The sequence below is a fragment of the Ovis canadensis genome, chromosome X (assembly GCF_042477335.2).
Source record: "Ovis canadensis isolate MfBH-ARS-UI-01 breed Bighorn chromosome X, ARS-UI_OviCan_v2, whole genome shotgun sequence".
NCBI lineage: Eukaryota > Metazoa > Chordata > Mammalia > Artiodactyla > Bovidae > Ovis > Ovis canadensis.
Window position 1 is genome coordinate 10198747 of NC_091727.1, and position 27949 is coordinate 10226695.

The 27949-nt window shown below is 41.4% G+C and overlaps 1 long non-coding RNA gene across 1 annotated transcript in view; it reads right to left on the reverse strand.

Moving 5' to 3' along the window:
* Positions 1-27949, reverse strand: part of LOC138930136 (uncharacterized) — a 249339-nt gene that overhangs the window by 215703 nt on the left and 5687 nt on the right. Inside the window, exon 2 of the long non-coding RNA XR_011446098.1 lies at positions 6110-6219. This is a non-coding gene — a long non-coding RNA (uncharacterized lncRNA). The remainder of the gene's footprint in view (positions 1-6109; positions 6220-27949) is intronic.

Genomic DNA, 27949 nt, shown 5'->3' on the forward strand with positions numbered 1-27949 from the left:
GAAGTGACTTCCAGAGTCACAGCCCGCAGGCACGGAGCTCAAGAGAAGAACTTGATCGAGGGAAGAGAAGGTTCACAAGACTGGAAAAGACTTCCAGGCCACCCCACCGCAGGGCCTAGGGCTTTTCTTTTAGACCTTGGAACTGTGTGTTGGTATCGGCCCTCAGCACTGGGCTTCTGACAACCCTCCCATCCTTACAAACGCTTGCTGCTCAGGCCCCAAACGCCACAGCTGTCTCCAGTCACACCCTGTCAGTGCCGGCTGTGAGTTACTGTAGGCGCTCAGTTTCTTGGAATTCTGTTTTGTTTCAGTTTTGCATGTGTTTTGTATGATTAGGGTTTCCATAGAAAGCAGGTCACTTGAATTAAGGGAGCCTTGCAGATAATTATGGAGACCTTAAGGGGTTTCCAGGGAAAATTTCAGGACTGTTAGTCCCAGATGCAATTGTGGGTCCTTTTCATTATTAAACACTATGTTCCCTTTTCTTTTCAGCATCCGATATTGAAGTCATGGTGTTTTCCTTACTGTATTGATTATAACCCGGGTTCTTTTTTACAGAGACATTTGTCAATATAAAACAGTTCTTAGATCCTCTTTGAATTAGTAGAGACATTCCCCAAATTATCTACTCAAGAATCCAGAGCCTTCTCATTAGGCCTATGGTAGAATTTAAGGAGGCAAAACTGCAATTGGGATTAATTACAGTGTTGGCAAATGGATCTTGTTATTATTTGACTTACTGATCTTCCTGTCCATACAGACAGATCATTTGCATGTAGATTCCTGCTGCTTTAGTCGGTCCAGTATCACTTGCTCTGAGGGACATCCTGTCTCCCATTGCATGTGGTTGTAATCAATTGCAACACTCCAGGCTGCCCGCAAATCGTATTACCCTGTTCTACCCCTCGACATAGTCATCGATCCAAAAGTATGTGACCTGATAGGAGCTGATTAACCAGGATGTTAAAGAAGCTCTGAGAGAGGCTGTCACACAAAAGGACACCAGGCTGAGAGAGGGAGGCAGAGTCCCCAGATCCAGCCCTTCCTGAAGCCTTACCCAGGCCTGAACTTCCTAGGGATGTGGACCAATAAATTCTTTTTTCTGTTTGACTAATTCCAGTTGGGCTTCTCACTTAAAGCCCCAAATGTCCTCACTGATATAACACACTTCCAGACAGACTTTTAAGTATTCTCAGGAATATGCATCAGCAACTTGCAGAGGGTACAGGGCACTGAGCACTGGGATCCGTGAGTCCTAATCCCAGCTGCAGCCTTAGAACTCCCCAGCCTTCCCTCTGCCAGCTTCAGGGGCTTTAGAAATGGAGAACCTATGGGACATGGGATGCAACCCAGTTTCTTGGGTATATTGGGTTGGCCAAAAGTTTGTTTGGGCTTTTGTAACAAGGAGATCAAACCAGTCAATGCTAAAGGAAATTAACCCTGAATATTCATTGGAAGGACTGATGCTGAAGCTGAAGCTCCAATACTTTGGCCACCTGATGCAAGGAGCCAACTTATTAGAAAAGACCCTGATGCTGGGAAAGATTGAGGGCAGGAAGAGAAGGGGATAACAGAGGATGAGATGGTTGGATGGCATCACTGACTCGATAGACGAGTTTGAGCAAGCTCCGTGAGGATGGTAAAGGATAGGAAAGCCTGGCATGCTGCAGTCCATGGGGTCGCAAAGAGTCGGACACGACTGAGCAACTGAACAATAACAATAACGCCTGAATGAACTTTTTAGCCAACCCAGTATTTATGCCTTCTCTTATGCACAAAAGTGCATTCTGGACTTGCTTTCTTAAATTCCATTTCTCCCTGACCTTTGGCCCTTCTTGGCGTGGAAGCCGGACAAAATCCATGAGCATGTAACACTGATGGTATCAATCTTGGGGAAGAAGAGAAGACCAAGTAGGTGAGTGGCTGGACCCCCAACATTGATAATGCTTGACAGAGTGGTCAGGCTAACATATGGGGCCAGGGTTGGATGCCAATCCTACCAGTGGTCCCAAGCACCACAGAGGTAACCAGGAAGGAGAAATAAAACTCACAGTCCACCACCAAGCGGCTGCAAAATTACCCCTTCAGTGAAGATCCATGTTTTTCTCCTTTGTTTTCCAGAAGATATGTTTCTAAACCCATCTAAAGTCTGCTTCACTCGATTCTTTAACTGTCACCTGAAGTGTTAGCTATGACTCCGTTCCTGGAGATAAACTCTACAACCTCCCTCCTCCCCCAGGAAAGTTCCTGACAGAGGCCCATCCACACCAGCCAAAATTCTGATCCAAGGGACTGGCAGTTACCTTAATGCCAGTGATATTGGGCACTGACATGTGTTTGCAGGTCATGATAAATAAGTAAGTACCCTTCTTTGTTGTCTTATTTCTTTGCAGTTTACTTTGGCTTCCTCTGTTTCAAACTGATAGGAACTAAAGTCAGTTTTTAAAATGCACAAGGAAGGGAAAACTCTTTAGGTTAAAGGCGATCCTCCAAGGTGCTAATTCTATCTTTGGTAGGTTTTTCCCAGGACTGTGTTCCTCATCCAGGAATTTCCCTGAGTTTGGTGGTTTGCTGGTCCAAATTCCAGCTTTGAATAAATAAACCAGCTGAAGTGCTGGGTTGCCCCAGGGACTAGCAGGCAGTTTCTGAACTTCCATCGCCCCCCAGTGGCAATTTCTTAAATCTTTGTGTTAGTTACTCGAAAGAATTTAGGTTATGCCTTTTCCCTCCAAAGTCATCTAAAAAAAAATTTTTTTTTAAATCTCACACTGCAGATTTTCAAATGTTTGTGTGGAGATGTGTTAGTAATGTCGAGTTTATAGCTGCTGTTTCACAGGGTCATAGATTCATGCAATTGACAAGAATCATGCAATTGACAGATCTCACCAATCAGGACGCCCTTAGGAAAAAATTCTTACCTATCACAGCTGTAGAGTCCAATATTAAAGTGATTACCCCAAATGAATTTTTTTTTTAATTGAGAGGATCCAGACTTGGGTTTCCACTTTTCTGAGTCAATTAGATCACTGTGATTATGATTTCTAAACTCATGCTATCCCTTTGTAAACTTTTCCGCCATAAAATGTTTTGTAACATTGAGAAGGTGAAAAAACATTTAAAGCCAAAAACTATGAAGGTTTTGGAAATATATATATATATATAGTTATATATATATAGTTATATATATATATATATATATATATATATATATATATATATATAAACTTTGTAAAAGCCAACCTCAAACCCATACAAATAACTAGAAATTATCACTATCAGGTTGTCAAGACCTGTAGCAGATGAATTAAGACACAAAGTAGCAGAATCAAAGGAATAAAAAAAGTTTTAGTGATTTCAAACCTCAACCAGATGAAACTCAGGGATAGGTGATAGAGTTGCCCTGGGTCATTGCATAGAGAAGTTTAGTGATCCTGAAGAGTCTCCATGGTCAGTAGGAACTGATGGACCACATTTAATCCATCTCCCCCCATCCACCCACCCATGACCCCATCCCCTTATCCATTTACCCACCCACCCATCAGTCCATCCCCCCACTCATCCATTTAGACAGATTTAGAAAGATACTGTATGAAAAACAAGAGAAAAGTTTTTCTTCACTGCAAGAATAACTTTGCATCCACTTGGTCATGTGCTGTGGGCTTTGTTTTTCTTTCCTGATTACCTCCATCCAACCATCTATACCTTAGGTATGTGCCAGATGTTCTGTGACGTACCAAGGTGAGAAGATGGATAAGATGTACTGCCTGCTGTCATGGTTTTCAAAGCAAATGAGGCTTTTAAGACTTTTTTTTCAATATGGTCCCTATTCTAAGGCTTCATTCTCAGAGAAGGTGGGAATAACCAGCACCAAATCAATACCTTTTGAAAAGACCTTGAGCAGGTAGCATCAAGAAGCCTAGAGACCTAGTCAGCCTTGACTGCATGGGTTAGACATGAGAACTCTGCCCTCCATAGCCACTGAATGTTTTCTCTGAAGAACAAAATGTAGGCTCTGCGGGACTCTAAAAACACAAACTATTTTGAGATAGAGAGCGAGTATATGTATGGAACAGCTGAAGAATATTTTTATGGCATCATAAGCTCACAGCCTCATGTCAAATATAGTCAATGCTTTTTGGTGGCTGGTATAAAGTGTTGTGTTCTTTTTTTTTCCACCTCATGTTTGAGCAAAGGGGGAAGTGGAATTTCAGAAAGCAAGTCCAGACTGAAGAGGCTTATTTTCAACTCATAAAAGGGAAGGTTCTTGCCTCCCTACCCTAGCAGTGGAGTTATTACTTCTGCATATTTTTTCCGATCACAGTAAATTCTTTGGGTTCACCACCTGCTAGACTCCACCACATTCTGCTTTTAAATTAGAAGCTGGGTTTATAGTCCTTTAAATAATACTGACCTCATGCTGACCCCCTACACATCAAGCATTCCTGCCACTCCTAAATCCGGAGTGGAAGTGTGTGCCCTTCAGCTTCCTTTACTCAGATCCTGACTTCTTTCCGGCCAGAACATTCTCCTCCTCTGCCAACCTGCTCCCCTCACCTTTGCAGGATTAATTTCATCAAATCTCTTTTGCTCAAGTATCCTGAATCCTGGTGATCTAAGGGCCTCATTGTTAGTGCCAAAGTCTATCATTTCTTCCTTTTTCATGTCTAGCATAATATCTTGCATGTGTGTGTGTGTTACGCTCAGCCGTGTCCAACTCTTTGCAACCCCATGGACTATAGCCCACCAGGCTCCTCTGTCCATGGAATTCTCCAGGCCAGAATACCGCAGTGGGTTGCCATTCCCTTTTCCAGGGGATCTTCCCAACCCAGGGATTGAACCCAGGTCACTGGGCTTCCCTGATAGTTCAGTTGGTAAAGAATCTGCCTGCTATGCAGGAGACCACAGTTCGATTCCTGGGTCGGGAAGATCCGCTGGTGAAGGGATCGGCTACCCACTCCAGTATTCTTGGGCTTCCCTGTGGCTCAGCTGGTAAAGAATTCGTCTGCAATGTGGAAGACTCGGGTTTGATCCGTGGATTGGGAAGATCCCCTGGAGAAGGGAAAGGCCACCCACTCCAGTATTCTGGCCTGGAGGATTCCATGGACTATACAGTCCATGGGGTCGCAAAGAGTCAGACACGACTGAGTGACTTTCACTTTCACTCCTGCACTACATATTCTTTACCATCTGAGCCATCACGGAAGAATAGCAGAGGAGAGAAAGACAGAAGGAAGGAGGAAAGACAGAAGGAAGAGAGAGATTGAGGGAGAAGAGAAAATAATAAAGAAAGAAAGGAACAGGAGAGTAAAGAATTCTTTTACAAGGACCTACTGTCTCTCTGGGCTACCCTGCTGGCTCAGTGGTAAAGAATCCACCTTCCAATGCAGGAGATGTGGGTTCCATCCCTGGTTCAGGAAGATCCTCTGGAAAAGGAAATGGCAACCCACTCCAGTATTCTTGCTTGGAGAATCCCATGGACAGAGGAGCCTGGTGGGCTACAGTCCACAGGGTGGTGAAAGAGTTGGATGTGACTTAGCAACTAAACAGTAACAAGTTATCTCTCTAATAAACACCACCCACCAATTAAATACCCACTTTTTCTTAATGAATGTCCTAAGCAAACTTTTGAAGTTTTTTCAGTGATTTGACTTTACACAAATGTAATGTCTTAGAGTTAATACTTTAAAGTGATGCTTTTCAGCATTTTCTTGTGGTCCTTTGGGGTAAAGACTGACCTGTTCTCTGTTAAAATAAAATAATGCAATCCCCCCCCCAACACACACACACACACAATTTTCAGGAAATCTTTAAAGTAGCAGATAGAACATTCTTCAATGTAGCCCTCTTCCTACCACACAATTCTTGCCTACACTGTGGAAGTGTTCGCAGAGAGCAAAGCACATGAATGCACAACACAAAATTCAAAGATGTTCCCAGAAATGGAATTTCCCTTAAGCACTTAACCACTAGTATAATGTACAATCATTTCTGGCATCTGCATGACACAATAAAAGATATATTTCGTGTTGTTTCCCGAGGAGTAGTAGCCCATTTTTTTTCTAGTAGTCACTTTTTGGTGTTAGAATTTCCAGCACCATAGCAGACTCACCTCAGTTAAATATATCTGGATGGGAGAGACCTTGGAGGTGATCCTCAAGCTACCAGAGTGTCGCCCAATCCTTTCTCACCTCAGAGGGCCCACTGCTCAGTGCTACTACCCTGCAAAAAGCAATGGAATTGAGTATAAGGCCAGTGTAAGAAATTATAAAGGAATTTTAAAAAATATATCAGCTACATTATTTTCATAGATAATTACTTTTGAACTTATTTTGATAAAGCTAGGGGCTAATTATATAATGATTATCAATTAATGATAGACTAGTCATATTCATCTCATCTACTCACTAGATATATTATAAAGCTGAATTAATTGGGGTAACTCAAAACTTTTGGAGAAGGCAATAGCACCCCACTCTAGTGCTCTTGCCTGGAAAATCCCATGGACAGAGGAGCCTCGTGGGGTGCAGTCCATGGGGTCAGGAAGAGTTGGACACGGCTGAGCGACTTCCCTTTCACTTTCCACTTTCATGCACTGGAGAAGGAAATGGCAACCCACTCCAGTGTTCTTGCCTGGAGAATTCCAGGGATGGGGGAGCCTGGTGGGCTGCCGTGTATGGGGCCGCACAGAGTCGGACACGATTGAAGCAACTTAGCAGCAGCAGCAACAGCAGCAGCTCAAAACTTCAGGCAAATGTCCTACTTCCACATGAGATGAGACCTAGGCAATTACCCTCACCAGGAGGTTCTTTCAAGTAATGCTTCTTGAACTATCTGCAGTGAAGGACTAGTTTTTTTTTACTTTTTTTTAAATTTCTAATCAATTGCCAATTTGGTTAAAAACAAAAGCCAAAACAGTACTAATGGGATGAAATAAGATGCAAACATACAAAATGTACCCCAACGTTCTTTATTATCAGATTCATGAGATATAGAATTATTCTCTTAAATAGCTATCCAAGTTTTTCTAAATGCTGGCTCTCAACTCTGTACTTCTTTCCAAAGACAACACATAGGGGAATCCAAAGTCTTACTGTCAAAGTGTGTTCCTTGGACCAGGAGCACTGGCATCACTTGGGTGCTTGTGAGAAATACAAATGTAGATTCTCACAACCCCATCCAGACTAATGGAATCAGCATCTGCATTTTAACAGCCTCTCTGAAGGATATGTACACCCAGTAAAGTGTGAGACCCACTGATGTAAACTAGAAAATCCAAGGTAATTGTACATGACTCAGAGAACTCAAACTGGTGCCCTGTGACAACCTAGAGGGGTGGGATGGTTTGGGAGGTGGGAGGAAGGCTCAAGAGGAAGAGGATATGTATATCCCGATGGCTGATTCATGTTGATGTATGGCAGAAACCAACACAACACAACATTGTAAAGCAATTATCCTCCAATTAAAAATATTTTTTTAAAAAAGCAATTGTATAGATACACAGACACACACATATAACTTTAAGACCATAGAATGTTTTATTATCAACTCACATTTTGTACAATATTTATTTAATAGTATCACCTTTAAGCAAAGTGTAAGCCTTCATCAGCTAGGCCTGGCCTTCCTATCCCCGCAGGGCTCAAGATCTGAGTCACCTGAATCTCTAGGTCCTGGGAAGACCAGGCTTCCCTAAGTTACATGGTGCTTCTCAGAGATCTATGCTCCTATGGTCACCTCTGCCTCTGGACTCCTCTTTCTACCTGGGCTGACTGAGTTCATGTTGACCCAGATGAAAAAAATCAACCCTTCTATCATCTTGTACAGAAATTCACTTGCCAAAGCTTTTGTTGATTTTGTTAAAACTCAGAATAAAACACAGCTACATGGATATTTCATGAACATTATTTAAAAAGAAACTATATGCCAATCTAAAAAGTTAACCCAATGCTTAATGGATAAATAACACTAGACACACTGTCCCCCACCCAAAAAAAAATTAGGAATATCCATAGCCACTTCCCTGAGTTAGTATTTTTATTTTGCTGCAAAGTCCTAACCCACATAATCAGGAAAAAATCACAGGCATTATAGTTAGAAATAAGGAGGTAAAATTATTATAAATCAAAATTATATGACAGAATCCCTGGAAAATCTGGAAAATCAAAGATAATAAACAAAAAGTAAGACTAACAACCTGTGAATTCAAAACATTGCAAAACATAAGGCAAATGTAGTCAAAAGCTTTCATAAATATACCAACAATAAATCTGAAGATATAAAAAGGGAAGAGATCTTACTGACATTACAAAAACATTTAAATAACAAGTAATAAACTCAACATTTTTAAATGGTTTTAAGAAACACTTTAAAATTGTAGTGAGGGACACAAAAGAAGACTTGAACATTTGGAAAGGTACTGCATGTTCATGTATAGGATGACACATTTTTCTAAAGAGTTCTAGTTTTCCTAAATATAGAAATTTAACATAACCCCAGTAAAATTACCATCCAGACTTTCAACAACAACAAACAACCTTGACCAGCCAACTCCAAATTTCATTCAGAAATATAAACAAGCAAAAGTACCAAGAAAAATCCTGCCTGAAAAAGAATAATGAGAGCAGAATGATGCCAGATGGTCCCAATACTTAACTAATACGGTATTGGTATGTTTGTGGACATAATGGCTCAGAGTACAAAGTCCAAAAATAGATCCACATACATGTGGGAATTTAGTGTCTTAATAATGAGCAAGCATGTGTGCTCTGTCGCTCAGTCATGTCCAACTCTTTGCAACCCTATGGACTAGTGTTAGTCGCTCTGCTGCTGCTGCTGCTAAGTCGCTTCAGTCGTGTCTGACTCTGTGTGACCCCATAGACGGCAGCCCCCTAGGCTCCCCTGTCCCTGGGATTCTCCAGGCAAGAACACGGGAGTGGGTTGCCATTTCCTTCTCCAATGCATGAAAGTGAAAAGTCAAAGTGAAGTCGCTCAGTCGTGCCCAACTCTTTGTGACTCCATGGGCTGTAGGCTGCCAGGCTCCTCTATCCATGGGATTCTCCAGGCAAGAATACTGGTGTGGGGTGCCATTTCCTTCTCCAGGGGATCTTCCCAACCCAGGGATCAAACCCGGGTCTCCTGCACTGCAGGCAGATTCTTTACCAACTGAGCTATGGACTATAGCCAGCCAAATTCCTCTGTCCATGGGATATTCCCAGGCAAGAATACTGGTTGCCATTTTCTCCTCCTGCAGTTCTTCCTGACCCAGGGATCGATGATGTCTCAAATCACAGTGTGTAGGGGGATATAGGGGGATGGTTTATTGAGAAACTAGCCCTGAGACAATTGACTAAATGAAAAAGATAGAGGGGAGATTAGAGCTGTACTTCATTCCTTACACCAGAATAAATTTCAAACATATTAAGGGTTTAAACAGGTGAAATTGTTTTAACTTGAAAAAACAGAATTCATTTAGGACTTAAAGTACTTCTAACTATGCTCCACACCTAGAAACCATAAAAGAAAAGGCTGTGAAATTAAGGGACATAAAAATTACACAAGGCAAAATTCACCTGAAACAAAAACAAAAGAAAAATGACCAACTGAGAAAATATTTCTAGCTCATCGTTATGAACTAAATTGTGTATTTCCCCTCCAAATTCATGTGTCAAAGCTCTAACCCAAACATAACTATATTTGGTGTTCGAGTCTTCCGGGAGGTAATCAAAGTTAATTAGGTATAAGGGCACAGCCCTAATCTGAAAAGACTGGTGTCCTCACAGGAAGAGACACCAGAGAACTCCCTCTCTGCACATGCATGGAGAAGAGGCCAAAATAGCAGCTGTCTCCAAGCCAGCAAACCAGAGGCCAACCCTGATAGCACCTTGATCTAAAGCTCTAACCTCCAGAACAAAACAAATTTCTGTTGTTTAAGCCCTTCAGTCTGTATTATTCTGTTATGGCAACTCAAGCAGACTAATACACTCATACTTTAGAAAGAGCTAATTTCTTTCTATATAAATAGTTTCTACAAAATCAGTAACAAAAAGAGCAACACATTGTACTGATGAAGGTGTGGGGAAACACATGCATTCCAAGAGGGACAGGTCAACTGGTATAACCACCTATTGATGATAATTTGGAAATACCTATCAAAGATAAAAGCAACTTCCTCTTGACCCAGTCATTTTGATTCTAGGTGTTTATTCCACAGATGTGCTCACATGTGCGAAACAATGTATAAGTACAATACTACTCAATGCAGCATTGTTAGTAATGGGAAAGTATTAGAAACAATCTAATTTGTTGTTCACTAGCAAGAGACCGGTTACATAAAGTATATTAATCTATACAATGGAAGAGTGTGAAGTGAAGTGAAAGTTGCTCAGTCGTGTCCGACTCTTTGCGACCCCATGGATTATACAGTCCATGGAATTCTCCAGGCCAGAATACTGGAGCGGGTAGCCTTTCCCTTCTCCAGGGACAATGGAAGAGTGTACAACTATTAAATAAAAACAAAAGGGAACACTTTACACATCAGTATGGAAAACCTCCAAGATATTTTAACTGAAGGAAAAAGAGAATAGGTGTAATATTGCATCGAACAGGTCTGATACACTGCAATAACCCCTAATTAGCCTTTAAGGTCAATTCATGGTGATGCTTGTACATTATAAATGTATTTAATGCCACTAAATTGTACACTTACTTAAAAATAGCCAAAATGGTTTTCAAAAAGACAATTGAGTTTATGGCCTAGAGTAAAGGCCATAAAATGAAGTTGCTCAATCATGTCCGACTCTTTGTGACCCCATGGACTGTAGCCTACCATGCTCGTCCGTCCATGGGATTTTCCAGGCAAGAGTACTGGAGTGGGTTGTCATTTCCTTCTCCAGAGGATCTTCCTCACCCAGGAATCAAATCCGGGTCTCCCACATTATAGGTAGATCCTTTACCGTCTGAGCCACCAGGCTAAACACATTTTCTTTATACTCCCAACAGTAAGTTTATAAAGTAACCACAATGAATGAAATCACCTGAGGATGTGTCTGTCTCAGCACCTAGAGTACTGGTGAGGTGGCAGGGAATGTGTCCCACCCATCCCACGGCCTCCAAGACTGGCCCATATCCAGCATGTGGTAGCAGCTCAGGAAATATTTCCTTTGCTGATTTCAGACTCAAGCCTGCAATGTCAACTTCTGCTGAGTGTCTAGCCTGCTGGCCTGCCCTGCAAATTTAGGATCTGTCAGTCCTCACATTTCTAAGGATCTAGCTAGTTATACCTTTTATTAGTTCTGTTTCTTTGGAGAACCCTGATTTGGGGCAAAAGAGAACTCCTCAGATAACCTCACATATTAGGCTTCCTACTAACATGGCTGCCTCTACTTCTGATGTAACATCAAGGAAAGTACAGCTGAAGAGGAACCTTGAGCAAATTAGTAGAGAGGCCCCAGAGAAGAGAAGCAAGAGTATTATATTTTAGCATTTACATTGACAATTTATTGTCTAACAGGCTCCTTTGTCCATGGGATTTCCCAGGCAAGAATACTAGAGTAGATTGCCATTTCCTACTCCAGGGGATCTTTCTGACTCAGGGATTCAAACCGTGTCTCTTGAGTCTCCTGTACTGGCACGTGGATTCTTTACCACTAAAGCCACATGGGAAGCCCCTTTTAATTTACAGTATATTTCCTTGGCTATAAAGCCTTACATTGCCATCGCTGGAGAGAAAAGACAGAGAGACAGACAGAGAGAGAGAAAGAGAAAGAGGAGAAAAATCCAAATCTTTGCTATATTCTGATTATATCTTTCAAATATGTGTACCAATAACTCTGCACTTAGAGCCTGCATATCTTTGGTTTTTATTGTATAAGGAGACCATGCAATAAAATAATATCACAAACATCTATATCTAGGATTCAAGAGATAAAACATGAATTTTAATATCCCCTGAAGCATATTTCTTGGAAAACTGTGCCTGATGTGGTGGTGGTGGAAGAATTGTTTGTCAACTTGTCTTCTCTGGCTTTAATTCTTTATCCCCACTTTCCAGTGAAATCAAACCACTTCCTATAGCCACTTATAACTCACTTCTTGACTTCCTTCCATTTTCACTTTTCTCCAATTTATTAATTCATAATGCTTACAATAACAAATAAAACTGATGAAGAGGCAGGAATATGTCTAGGCGGTTGAGCCAAGCATGCCCTTCTGAGTAGGGAAGCTCAGCTAGTCTGAAGGCTCTTTGGTAAATAGGGAATGGTAGCAAAGAAAAAAGCCTTGAAGACTACCACCATTCCCATTTGTGGTTTTACCACCCAACGCATAACTGTAAGATGACTTACAGTTCTTTATTTGCAACCAGCACTTTTTCCTGAGTTTCAGTTCTACACTCTGAATTGCTTCTTGGATTTCACTGCTCATAACTATTGTCATCACAATGGCAGTGTGTCCAACACTGAACTCATCTTGCCCTGAAACCTACATATTTCTCAAAATCAGCAGCCATTTCTGATACTCCCTCTCATCTTACCTTCTTACACTTTGCTTTCTCTTTACACAGTAAATTGGTAATTTCAGATATAGCCTACCATATTGTTGCTCCCCTTCAAAAGAAAAATTATGTTAGATGGTCCTTGGCTATAGTTTATATGTTAGAATTGGACAGCAAATCCAACACCTGCAGGAAATTCCATTAACAACCCTATTATTGCTCCTGGAATGTGAAGTCAAGTGGGCCTTAGAAAGCATCACTATGAACAAAGCTAGTGGAGGTGATGGAATTCCAGTTGAGCTATTTCAAATCCTGAAAGATGATGCTGTGAAAGTGCTGCACTCAATATGCCAGCAAATTTGGAAAACTCAACAGTGGCCACAGGACTGGAAAAGGTCAGTTTTCATTCCAATCCCAAAGAAAGGCAATGGCAAAGAATGCTCAAACTACCACACAATTGCCCTCATCTCACACACTAGCAAATTAATGCTCAAAATTCTCCAACCCAGGCATCAACAGTTCATGAACCGTGAACTTCCAGGTGTTCAAGTTGGATTTAGAAAAGGCACAGGAACCAGAGATCAAATTGCTAACATCCACTTGATCATTGAAAAAGCAAGAGAGTTCCAGAAAAACATCTATTTCTGCTTTAATGACTGTTCCAAAACCTTAGACTGTGTGGATCACAACAAACTGTGGAAAATTCTGAAAGAGATGGGAATACCAGACCACCTGACCTTCCTTTTGAAAAGTCCATATGCAGGTCAAGAAGCAACGGTTAGAACTGGACATGGAACAAAGACTGGTTCCAAATGGGGAAAGGAGTACATCAAGGCTATATATTGTCATCCTGTTTATTTAACTTATATGCAGAGTACATCATCAGAGAAGGCAATGGCAACCCACTCCAGTACTCTTGCCTGGAAAACCCCATGGATGGAGGAGCCTGGTAGGCTATAGTCCATGGGGTCGCTAAGAGTGGGACACAATTGAGCAACTTCACTTTCACTTTTCACTTGCATGCATTGGAGAAGGAAATGGCAACCCCCTCCAGTGTTCTTGCCTGGGGAATCCCAGGGATGGAGACGCCTGGTGGGCTGCCATCTATGGGGTCACACAGAGTCAGACACGACTGAAGCGACTTAGCAGTAGCAGCAGAGTACATCATGAGAAATGCTGGACTGGATGAAGCATAAGCTGGAATCAAGATTGCCAGGAGAAATATCAATAACCTCAGATATGCAGATGACACCATCCTTATGGCAGAAATTAAAGAACTAAAGAGCCTCTTGATGAAAGTGAAAGAGGACAGTGAAAAAGTTGGCTTAAAACTCAACATTCAGAAAACTAAGATCATGGCATCTGGTCCCATCACTTCATGGCAAATAGATGAGAAAACAATGGAACCCGTCAGAGAGTTTTTACTTTTTGGGCTTCAAAATCACTGCAGATGGTGACTGCATCCAAGGATGCTTGCTCCTTGGAAGAAAAGTTATGACCAACCTAGACGGCATATTTAAAAGCAGAGACATTACTTTGCCAACAAAGGCCTGTCTAGTCAAAGCTTTGGTTTTTCCAGTAGTCATGTATGGATGTGAGAGTTGGACTATAAAGAAAGCTGAGTGCTGAAGAATTGATGCTTTTGAACTGTGGTGTTGGAGAAGACTCTTGAGAGTCCCTTGGACTGCAAGGAGATCTAACTAGTCCATCCTAAAGGAAATTGGTCCTGAATATTCTTTGGAAGGACTGATACTGAAGATGAAGCTCCAATACTTTAGCCACCTGATGTGAAGAACTGACTGATTGGAAGAGACCCTGATGCTGGGAAAGTTGAAGGCAGGAGAGAAGGGGAATACAGAGGATGAGATGGTTGCATGGCATCACTGACTCAATGGACGTGAATTTGAGTAAGCTCTGGGAGTAGGTGATGGACAGGGAACCCTGGCATGCTGCAGTTCATGGGGTCACAAAGAGTTGGACATGACTGAACAACTGAACTGAACTGATGATTGCTCCATTTTTCTTTGTGGTAATTATTATCTAGTGGTAAAGAATCTGCCTGTCAATGCCGGAGACACATGAAATGCAGGTTTGATTCTGAGATTAGGAAGATCACTTGGAGTAGGAAATGGCAACCCACTTCAGTATACTTGCTTGGAAAATCCCATAGACAGAGGAGCCTAAAGGGCTACAGTCAATGGGGTCACAGCTGGACATGACTGAGCGACTGAGCACACACATACATGCAATTATTAGTAAACTAGATCCATTACCAATTATTTCCACAGGGAAGAAAGGATGAAATCTCCCACTCCTCCAAGCAAGACTGTCCTGATGTTTCCTGCCTAGATGGGTGGTAACACGCTGCTCTGCACAGCTCCTCTGCAGAGCACTGTGCATTTCACCCATCATGCCCAGTGCTACTCCCATCACTTCCAGTCCACTATGTTACATCTGCTCACCAGCAATGGCCCACTTGTGATGTGACAACAACTGGTCTAATAATTTAATCACAATAACAAGTTTGCCACTAAATGCTAGCTTTTCCCACCATTTCAGCTTCAGAATAATTGGGGCAAAAATAGATAACCAAGGATATACTGTATAGCACTGGGAACTATACTCAATACCTTATTATAACATATAATGGAAAATATTCTGGAAAACTATGTATATATCTGAATCACTTTACTGTACACCTGAAACTAATGCAACATGGTAAATCTACTTCATTTTTAATTAAAAAGTTAAATTTAAAACATTTTTAATTAAGAAAAGAATAACTGGGGTAGAAAGATGAGGAATTAAGTTAAACTGTCCCAATGCAGTTATAGTACTGAGTGTACACGCACACACACACATACATGCACAAGTACCTGTATATCTATATTGTATACTGCCCAAGTTGAGGATATAGGAGCCCCCGCTCTAGCTGCCAGGTATCAAGGACAGCAAGTTTCTGGCCTTTGGTTTGCCAAGAACAAAGTTTCTTAACCTTGGCACTATTGCCACAGGTCTGGATAATTCGTTGCTGCGAGAGCTGTCCTGGACACTTAAGGATGTTTAGCAGCATCCCTGGCTTTGATCCACTAGATGCCAATGGCAGTCTGATAGCTTACAGTGAACGGTGTTGGATTCGTGATCTCCAAAGAAGATTTAACTTCAGGACTAGGGACCAGGCTTGATCACTCAAGAGCTTTTGTGTAGCAGAGTTTTATTAAAGTAAGAAAAGGGACAGAGAACGCTTCTGACATAGACATCAGAAGGGGGCCGCAGAATGCCCCCCTTGCTGGTGTTAGCACGGGAGTTACACTTTTTTTTAATTGGTTATTACAATCAAAAGAGTGTCTCAAGGTTGTAAAAATTTCACCAGGCCCACTCCCACAATTTACATTTTAGGATAACAGGGTTAGAACTTAAAAATAGAAAGATCCTACCAGACCCACTCCCATAATATACATTCTAAAATATCAGGATTAACCAGAAGGTTTTCAGGAGGAGAAACTGTCCTCAAGCAGGATACATTGTTATATAATCCCTAGTACAGAGTTTAAACTGAGTTGTTTATTATGTAATCATCAGTTCGAGGCTTAAAGAAAAAAACGTTTTATATGACTAAAACTAAGGAATGTAGAGGGGGAAAAAAAGTTTGTCCTTTCCTCTTCCTTGAGAATTCCAGACCCCTATCTGCTCCTCAAGAACCCCAGACCTCTCTCCTTGGGCACCCCCAGACTTCTTATCAATCTGCCTAGGAATTGACTCTTTCAAATCTCTACCTCTAGTGTGACAACCAAAAACGGTTCCAGACATTGCCAACTGGATAGGATGAGGGCAATAAAACCCCATCTCCATAGGAACCTGGAATGTCAGGTCCATGAATCAAGGCAAATTGGAAGTGGTCAAACAAGAGATGGCAAGGGTGAACAGCGACATTCTAGAAATCGGCAAACTAAAATGGACTGGAATGGGTGAATTTAACTCAGATGACCATTATATCTACTACTGCGGGCAGGAATCCCTCAGAACAAATGGAGTAGCCATCATGGTCAACAAAAGAGTCCAAAATGCAGTACTTGGATGCAATCTCAAAAATGACAGAATGATCTCTGTTCGTCTCCAAGGCAAACCATTCAATATCACAGTTATCCAAGTCTATGTCCCAACCAGTAATGCTGAAGAAACTGAAGTTGAACGGTTTTATGAAGACCTACAACACCTTTTAGAACTAACACCCAAAAAAGATGTTCTTTTCATTATAGGGGACTGGAATGCAAAAGTAGGAAGTCATGAAACACCTGGAGTAACAGGCAAATTTGGTCTTGGAATGTGGAATGAAGCAGGGCAAAGACTAATAGAGTTTTGCCAAGAAAATGCACTGGTCATAGCAAATACCCTCTTCCAACAACACAAGAGAAGATTACACATGGACATCATCAGATGGTCAACACCGAAACCAGACTGATTATATTCTTTGCAGCCAAAGATGGAGAAGCTCTATACAGTCAACAAAAACAAGACCAGGAGCTCACTGTGGCTCAGATCATGAACTCCTTATTACCAAATTCAAACTCAAATTGAAGAAAGTAGGGAAAACCGCTAGACCATTCAGGTATGACCTAAATCAAATCCCTTATGATTATATAGTGGAAGTGAGAAATAGATTTAAGGGCCTAGATCTGATAGATAGAGTGCCTGATGAACTGTGGAATGAGGTTTGTGACATTGTACAGGAGACAGGGATCAAGACCATCCTCATGGAAAAGAAATGCAAAAAAGCAAAATGGCTGTCTGGGGAGGCCTTACAAAGAGCTGTGAAAAGAAGAGAGGTGAAAAGCAAAGGAGAAAAGGAAAGATATAAGCATCTGAATGCAGAGTTCCAAAGAATAGCAAGAAGAGATAAGAAAGCCTTCTTCAGTGATCAATGCAAAGAAATAGAGGAAAACAATAGAATGGGAAAGACTAGAGATCTCTTTAAGAAAATTAGAGATACCAAGGGAACATTTCATGCAAAGATGGGCTCAATAAAGGACAGAAATGGTCTGGACCTAACAGAAGCAGAAGATATTAAGAAGAGGTGGCAAGAATACACAGAAGAACTGTACAAAAAAGATCTTCACGACCCAGATAATCATGATGATGTGATCACTCATCTAGAGCCAGACATCTTGGAATGTGAAGTCAAGTGGGCCTTAGAAAGCATCACTATGCACAAAGCTAGTGGAGGTGATGGAATTCCAGTTGAGCTCTTTCAAATCCTGAAAGATGTTACTGTGAAAGTGCTGCACTCAATATGCCATCAAATTCGGAAAACTCAGCAATGGCCACAGGACTGGAAAAGGTCAGTTTTCATTCCAATCCCAAAGAAAGGCAATGCCAAAGAATGCTCAAACTACTGCACAATTTCACTCATTTCACATGCTAGTAAAGTAGTGCTCAAAATTCTCCAAGCCAGGCTTCAGCAATACGTGAACCGTGAACTCCCTGATGTTTAAGCTGGTTTTAGAAAAGGCAGAGGAACCAGAGATCAAATAGCCAACATCTGCTGGATCATCAAAAAAGCAAGAGAGTTCCAGAAAAACACTGATTTCTGCTTTACTGACTATGCCAAAGCCTTTCACTGTGTGGATCACAATAAACTGTGGAAAATTCTTCAAGAGATGGGAATACCAGACCACCTGACCTGCCTCTTGAGAAACCTATATGCAGGTCAGGAAGCAACAGTTAGAACTGGACATGGAACAACAGACTGGTTCCAAATAGGCAAAGGAGTACGTCAAGGCTGTATATTGTCACCCTGCTTATTTAACTTATATGCAGAGTACATCATGAGAAACGCTGGGCTGGAAGAAGCACAAGCTGGAATCAAGATTGCCGGGAGAAATATCAATAACTTCAGACATGCAGATGACACCACCCTTATGGCAGAAAGTGAAGAGGAGCTAAAAAGCCTCTTGATGAAAGTGAAAGAGGAGAGTGAAAAAGTTGGCTTAAAGCTCAACATTCAGAAAACGAAGATCATGGCATCCAGTCCCATCACTTCATGGGAAATAGATGGGGAAACAGTGGAAACAGTGTCAGACTTTATTTTTTTGGGCTCCAAAATCACTGCAGATGGTGACTGCAGCCATGAAATTAAAAGATGCTTGCTCCTTGGAAGAAAAGTTATGACCAACCTAGATAGCATATTCAAAAGCAGAGACATTACTTTGCCAACAAAGGCCTGTCTAGTCAAAGCTTTGGTTTTTCCAGTACTCATGTATGGATGTGAGAGTTGGACTATAAAGAAAGCTGAGTGCTGAAGAATTGATGCTTTTGAACTGTGGTGTTGGGAGAAGACTCTTGAGAGTCCCTTGGACTGCAAGGAGATCCAACCAGTCCATTCTGAAGGAGATCAACCCTGGGATTTCTTTGGAAGGAATGATGCTAAAGTTGAAGCTCCAGTACTTTGGCCACCTTATGCGAAGAGTTGACTCATTGGAAAAGGCTCTGATGCTGGGAGGGATTGGGGGCAGGAGGAGAAGGGGACGACCGAGGATGAGATGGCTGGATGGCATCACAGACTCGATGGACGTGAATCTGAGTGAACTCCGGGAGTTGATGATGGACAGGGAGGCCTGGCGTGCTGTGATTCATGGGGTCGCAAAGAGTTGGACATGACTGAGCGACTGAACTGAACTGAACTGAACTGGAGAAGCACTGCTGTAAATGGAAGCAAGGCCCTGCCTCCTATCAAACGTCATACATGATGGAGTCCCAAACACAGTAAAAGGCTGGGCATCTCCCCGTCAGCATTCATCAGAGGACAACCTTTAGTTTTCTGAACTGGTCCTATGGCAGGCCTGTCAATGCCCTCCCAGGCAGGTATCAAGGAGAGTTCAGTCTTAAATAAGTTCCGCTATAAATGACAGAAACTTTTTCAAACAGTGATGCCCTGTGTACATATGGACACATGGAAGTAGAGTTCAGATAAGTCGGGAGTGACCCACAATAAAAGGTGGTTATCTATAGTCAGTGAATTAATTCACTTTTTAAAGGTTTATGTTAGGGACCCTGGTCTCATAAAAACTCAATAAAACACACACACACACACACACACACACACACACACACACACACACAAGGCCTGGAACTTATTAGCGATAATATAGTCTCTGAAGTTATTACAATAGTATTAAAAATATTAAGTAGAATCATAACCTCCAGTAATTGAATTTTACTGGCAACAAATTCCTTTGATGAAAAGGGGCATTGATCTCAGAGAGGGCGAGGCAGCCCTGGCCCCTGAGATAGACATGATGTGGACATGGTCCCTCTGAGCACAGATGTGGTGAGCCCCGGTGAATCCAGGCAGACCTGTGCAGCCCTGAGCTACAAGGATGCTCACCAGCTCTGTCTTAGCAACTTGCCCTCGTGTATTCAGGCCTCAGCAAAGACTGTGAAGGTCATGGGCAGCACTGCCAAGGGAAGGTCCCTGGACCTTACTGGAGAGTGGTGAAGAGTGTAGTTGAGAAAGCAAACTCTCCCTGTTGTCAGGTGAGTAACTCTTCTTTGTAAAACCCTCCTCCAGCTCACATCTCACTTAGAAGAAAATACACCGCCCACCCCCAACCCCTCTCCCCGCCCAGAGCGCTCCAGGCCCTGCATCCTCTCCTGCCTTCTGCCTTCACTCACCCCACGCAGGCCCCACTGGCTTTTCCTGTTTCATTCCAATCACAGGACCTCTCCTGTGCCATCACCACCGTCTGGACCGCTCTTTGTCCTGATCTTTACAGAGCTAGGTCCTTCTCAGCTAAAATGCCTCTCCCCGCCCCAACCACTTAGAGAGAGGTCTTCCTGACGCCCATAGCTGAAGCTGTATTCAGGGTCTCAATCTGTCCTGTGCAAGCTGATCTCCTGGGGAGCCTGCTACAATGCAGACTTGGACTCAGTGGTGGGGGGATGCTATTGAAGCTGTGATTCTACATTTCTAACAAGCTCCCAGGAGATGCAAATCTCTGCTTCATGGACCACAACACTTTGAGTAGCAGCGTCACCCTTCAATTCCTGTCACACTGTGTGCTGTGCTAAATCACTTTGGTCATGTCTGACTCTTTGTGACCCCATGGACTGTAGCCCGCCAGGCTCCTCTGTCCATGGGGTTTTCCAGGCAAGAATAGTGGAGTGGGTTGCCATGCCTTCCTCCAGGGAATTTTTCTGACCCAGGGATCAAACCTGCACCTCTTACGTCTCCTGTATTGGCAGGCAGATTCTTTACCACTAGCGCCACCTGTTTCATTTTCTTCATGGTATCTCTCACACTTTGAAATCATCTGTTTGTGTACTGGATGGTTCATTGGCTGGTTGATCTATTTGTTCACTTAGAAGGTAAATTCTGTAAGAGTCAGGACTTTGTCCACTGTGTTCACCTTTGTATTCTCAGCACTTAACACAAGACCTGGCATATCACAGATGTGCATACATCACAAAGCATCACAGATGCTCTATACATACTGTTGAATGAATGATGTTGTTCAAGATTCATTGACTCTTTCACCCTGCCTGCTTACTGGCTGCTTCAGTGATGGCTCATTTACAAACCAGGATCTAAGCTCAAAGTAATAGAACAGTGCAAGCCATTCAAATGCCAGGCAGGAATTGCTAGTTCCAGGTCCAAGCTGAGATATGAAGTTTGTACTAGAATTTAAATCTGCTGTCACTAAGCAAAATTTTAGTGGAGATAATGTATTTTTCATAGCAAGAGGTTCCTGATGAAGGAAGCAATGCCTTACTTTTCCTCTAATCCAAGCTCCTCATCTCATGACAGATTAATAACAGTGTGTAAACTAGACCCATTGGGGTGACACACTTTGAGTGGCACTAATATAAGGGATAGAAACCTTAAAATATATTTTCTGATTTCTTTTTTAAAAAATTAATTTGTTTATTTTAATTGGAGGCTAATTACAATATTGTGGTGGTTTTTGCCATACATCGACATGAATCAGCCACAGGTGCACATAACCATAGGTAGGTAAAATAAATATCCTTTAAAATACATAATTACAAAATATTTTTGTCATGTACTGCAATAAAGTATTGTATGAGACAAGAAATTGACCCCCCTGTCCTTCCCTCCTAGCTATGCCCTCCCAGGTCACCTGCACTGCATCATAACCATGAATTTTCCCACTGTTTCCCGGATGGAGTCTTCCCACCACTTCCACCACACCCTTGCACATTTCCATGCCCATTCCCCACTCCCACATGACCGTGACCCTCCTTGCTGTGTGGCCTTACATGCCTCATCTGGGTCACAGTCCTCCTGCCACACCCCTGTTTCCTCCTTGGCCACACCTATATCCCATGCAAAGCTAGCTGTGCTCTCCTGCTGAGACCCTAGCTTCTGCATCAAGTCCTCATTGCTGGCCCATGCTTCCTTCCCACACTCTGGCCATGCCATTCATGAATAGGCCAAACCTTCTGTGTTCCCTCTTCCCAAAAGCCTAATCCTGGGAAACTCTGGAGATGGGCCTCAGGTCTTCCAAGAAATTATGGAAGGGATCTAATAAATTTTGACAGAGAACAGAGAATGACAGATGAGATAATAATTAATGGTAGAAAAGAAAGAATTATGGACAGAAGGGGGAATTCTCTGAGATACAGAATTGTGAAAGACAATGAAGTTTTGCAAGAATGGAAAATTATGAGAGAAAGTGGTAAGTTGGGAAGAAGAAAAGAATTGGAAGGAAACCAAGAAATTATTAGAAAAAACAGAAAACTCTGGATGAGTAGAAGAATTGTGGGAGACAAAGGGAATTGTGGAAAAAAATGGAGAATTGTGGAAGAGACGGAGAATTATATGGAAATGCTGAACTCTGAAGAAGAACAGAGAATTGTGATATAGATTGGGAATTACAGGATATCAGGATGGCTGAGTGGTCTAAGGTGCCAGACTCAAGCTTAGCTTCCCCGCTCTGGGGATTCTGGTCTTCCAGTATAGCCAGTGGCTTAGACGGTAAAGAATACTCAAACTACCGTACAATTGCACTTATCTCACACGCTAGTAAAGTAATGCTCAAAATTCTCCAAGCCAGACTTTAGCAGTATGTGAATCATGAACTTCCAGATGTTCAAGCTGGTTTTAGAAAAGGCAGAGGAACCAGAGATCAAATAGCCAACATCTGCTGGATCATCAAAAAAGCAAGAGAGTTCCAGAAAAACACTGATTTCTGCTTTACTGACTATGCCAAAGCCTTTGACTGTATGGATCACAATAAACTGTGGAAAATTCTTCAAGAGATGGGAATACCAGACCACCTGACCTGCCTCTTGAGCAATCTATATGCAGGTCAGGAAGCAACAGTTAGAACTGGACATGGAACAACAGACTGGTTCCAAATAGGCAAAGGAGTACATCAAGGCTGTATATTGTCACCCTGCTTATTTAACTTATATGCAGAGTACACCATGAGAAATGCTGGGCTGGAAGAAGCACAAGCTGGAATCAAGATTGCCGGGAGAAATATCAATAACCTCAGATATGCAGATGACACCGCCCTTATGGCAGAAAGTGAAGAGGAACTAAAAAGCCTCTTGATGAAAGTGAAAGAGGAGAGTGAAAAAGTTGGCTTAAAGTTCAACATTAAGAAAACGAAGATCATGGCATCTGGAACCATCACTTCATGGGAAACAGATGGGGAAACAGTGGAAACAGTGTCAGACTTTATTTTTTGGGGGCTCCAAAATCACTGCAGATGGTGATTTCAGCCATGAAATTAAAAAACGCTTACTCCTTGGAAGGAAAGTTATGACCAACCTAGACAGCATATTGAAAAGCAGAGATGTTACTTTGCCAACAAAGGATATGGTTTTTCCAATGGTCATGTATGGATGTGAGAATTGGACTGTGAAGAAGGCTGAGTGCCAAATAATTGATGCTTTTGAACTGTGGTGTTGGAGAAGACTCTTGAGAGTCCCTTGGACTGCAAGGAGATCCAACCAGTCCATCCTAAAAGAGATCAGTCCTGGGTGTTCATTCGAAGGACTGATGCTGAAGCTGAAACTCCAATACTTTGGCCACCTCATGTGAAGAGCTGACTCATTGGAAAAGACCCTGATGCTGGGAGGGATTGGGGGCAGGAGGAGAAGGGGATGACAGAGGATGAGATGGCTGGATGGCATCACCAACTCGACGGACATGAGTGTGAGTGAACTCCAGGAGTTGGTGATGGACAGGGAGGCCTGGCGTTCTATGATGGGGTCGCAAAGAGTCAGACACGACTGAGCGACTGAACTGAACTGATAGATAATTGTGGGGGTCAAGTGGAACTATGGGAAAGGACATCAAATGGTGGGAGACATATGGAGTAGCGGGGAAGAACACAGAATTGTCAGAGTCAAGCAGAATGATGGGAAAGAACATAGAATTCTGAGAGGCATGGAACTATGGGAATGAACAGAGAATTTTGGGAGTCAAGTGGAACTTTGGAGTAGAATTAGAACTGTGCATCACACATGGAACTGTGGAAAGGAACAGAGTTCAGGGAGTCATGTGGAACTTTGGGGTAGAATAAAGAATTGTGAGAAAAAAAAAAGAATTGTGGGAAGAATTGGGGGAGACAGAAAGAAAACAGAATCCTGGGAGGTAAGGGGAACTTAGAGGAAGAACATAGAATTGTGAGAAAAAATAGAGAATTGTGAGAGACACCTGGAACTACAGGAAAGAACAGAGAATTGTGGGAGTTAAGCAGAACAAGGGGAAAAACAATGAAATGTGAGAAAGAACAGAAAATTGTTGGAGACATATGCACCTGTGGGAAAGAACAGAGAATTGTGGGAGACACATGGAACTGTGGGAAACAACAGAGAATTGTGGGAGTCAAGCAGAATTATGGGAAAGAACATTGACTTTTGAGAGACATGGAACTATGGAAAAGAACATAGAATTTAGAAAGACACATGGATCTATGGGAAAGAACAGAATTGTGGGAAGCTAGTGGAATTATAGGAAACAACAGATAATTTGGGGAGTCAAGTGGAACATTTGAGTAGAAGGTAGAATGATGAATCACACATGGAACTGGTGGAAAAACAGAGACTTCTGGGAGAGACATGGGAACTATGGGAAAGAACACAGAATTGTGAGGGGCACATGGAACTATGCAGAAAAACAGAAAATTCTGGGAGTTAAGTGGAACTATGGAAAAGAAGACAGAATTGTGGGAGATACATGGAACTATGGGAAAGGACATAGATCTATAATAAAGAACATAGAATTTTGTAGACTCATGGATCTATGGGAAAGAACAAAGAATTCTGTGTTTAGCAGAACAAGGATATAGAATTTTGAGGGACACATGGATCTATGGGAAAGAAGAGAGCATTCCAAGTCAAGTAGAACTATCAAAAAGTACAAAGAATTTTGGAAAAGAACAGGGAATTTTGGGAGTCAAGTAAAACTAGGGGAAAGAGTGCAGAATTTTGAGAGACAGAAGGATCAATGGGAAAGAACAGAGACTTCTGTATCAAGCAGAACTATGGCAAAAGCACATAATAGTAGGAAAGAATAGAGGATTGTGGGAGACACCTGGAATATGGGAAAGAACATAGAATATTGACTGACACATGGATCTATGGGAAGGAACAGAGAATTCCAAGTCAAGGAGAAATATGGAAAATAACTCAGACATCTAGATAAGAACAATGAATTGAGGGAAACATGGAACTATGGGGAAAAAACATAAATTTTCAGACACATGGATCTGTGGGAAAGAACAGAGAATTTGGGGAGTTAAGCAGAAAAAAAAGTGAAGAATATATAATTTTGAGAGACACATAGATCTTTGAGAAAGACTGAAGAATTCTAGGAGTTAAGCAGAAGTATGGTAAAGAACATAAGATTTTGAGAGACATGGAACAATGAGAAAAATCAGAGAATTGGGGGAGACATATGGATCTCCTGCAAGAACACAGAATTTTGTAGACACATGGAACTATGTGAAAGAAGAATGATTTCTGGGAGTTAAGAAGAACTATGGGAAAGAACCAGAGAAGGCAATGGCAACCCACTCCAGTACTCTTGCCTGGAAAACCCCATGGGCAGAGGAGCCTGGTAGGCTACAGTCCATGGGGTCGCTACAAGTTGGACACAGCTGAGCAACTTCACTTTCACTTTCATGGGAAAGAACAGAGAACTGCGGGAGACACATGGAACTATGGGAAAGAACACAGAATTTTTTAGACACATGGATCTACTGGAAGGAAAGAATTGAGAATTATGGTGGTATAGAGAACTAGGGAGAAGAACACAGAATTTTGAGAGACACATGGATCTTAGAAAAGAACAGAATTCCGAGTAAAGCATAAATATGGAAAAGTGTACAGACTTGTGGAAAAGAACAGAGAATTGTGGGAGATGTATGGAATTATGAGAAACAACATGGAATTTTTTACACACACGGATATGGGGAAAGAACAGAGAATTCTGGGAGTTAAGCAGATCTATGGGAAAGAATATGAGACTTTGAGAGACATGGAACAATGAGAAAGAACAAAGAATGGTGGGAGATACATGGAAGTATGAGAAGGAACACAGAATTTTGAGAGACACATGGAACTATGGGAAAGAAAAGAGAATTCTGGGAGTTAAGTGGAACTATACAGAAGAACACAGAATTTTGAGAGACACAGGGAACTATGGGAAAAAATAGAAAATTCTGGGATTCAAGCAGAACTATAGGAAAGACCATCGAATTTTGAAAAACACATGGAACTGTGGGAAAGAACAGAGAATTGTGGGAGTCAAGCGAAACTATGGGAAAGAACATCATATTTTGAGAAACACTTGGAAATATGGAAAGAACAGAATTCTTGGAGTCACATGAAACTATGGGGAAGAACATAGAATTGTGTGCAAGAATAGAGTATTGTGGGAGATATCTTGAACTGTGGGAAAGAACACAATTTTGTGAGTTAAGTGGAACTATGGGAAAGAATACAGAAATCTGGGAGTCAAGCAGAACTTTGGGGAAGAACACAGAATTGTGGGAGTGAATAGAGAATTGTGGGATACACATAGAACTGTGGGGAAAACACAGAATTTTGAGAGTAAGCAGAACTATGGGAAAGAACATAGAATTTGGGGAAACACTTGGAAGTATGGGAAAGAACAGAATTTGGGGAGTCAAGTGAACTGACATTCTCATTTACAATTGCAACATAAAGAAAAAAATACCTAGGGATAAATTCACCAGGAAGTTGAAAGATCTGAACATTGAAAACTATAAAATATTTATCAAAGAAATCAAAGGAAACACAAGTAAATGGAAGAATATTCTGTGTTCATTGACTGGAATGATTAATATTGTTAAAATGACCATAGAAACTCAAAAACAATCTACACATTCAATGCAATCCCTATTCAAATTCCAATGCATTTTTTTTCACAGAAACAGAACAAAGAATCCTAAAATTTATATGGAATCACAAAAGACTCCCAGACAGCCAAAGTAGTCTTGAAAAACAAGAACAAAGCTGGAGGCACTACAAAGGCTGATTTGAAAGCTACAGTAATCAAAACATGGTATGGTACTGGCATAAAAAGAGACACATAGATCAATGGAACAGAATAGAGTCCAGAAATAAATCCATGAATATATGGACAAATTATTTACAACAAAGGAGCCAGGAATATACAGTGAGGAGAGAACAGTCTCTTCAGTAAATGGTGTTAGACAAGTGCACAGCCACATGCAAAAAGAATGAAACTGAACTGCTATCATACACTATGCAAATATTAACTCAAAATAGATTAACAACTTGAATGTAAGGCCTGAAACCAGAAAACTCCTGCTAGAAAACTCCTACAAGTTTACAAGGCAGCAAACTCCTTGACATTGGTCTTGGAGGTGATTTGGCAACAAAAGTAAAAATAAACAAGTGGGAGTCTATCAAACTAAAAAGCTTTTGCAGAGCAAGGAAAATCATCAACAAAATGAAAAGGAAACGTACCAAATGGGAGAAAAATTATAAATCACAGATCTGATAAGGTATTAATGCCATATATATATATATATATATATATATATATATACACTCATACAATTCAATGGCAAAAAAGACAACCCAACTAAAAAATGGGAAGAAAAACTGAATATTTTCCCAAAGAAGATATATAGATAGCCAAAGGTATATAAAATGCGCTCAAAATCACTAATCCTCAGGTAAAGACAAATAAATCCAGATGATATATCACATCACACCTGTCAAGACAAGAAAAAATAATGAGGATGTGGAGAAAAGGAAACTCTTGTGCATTGCTAGTGGAAATGTAAATCGATGCAGTCACTACAGAAAAAAGCATGAAGGTTACTCAAAAAATTAAAAAAAAAATAGAACTACCATATGATCCAGCAATTACATTTCTGGTTATTTAGCCAAAGGAAATGAAAACACTAACTTGCAAAGATATAACACCCACAT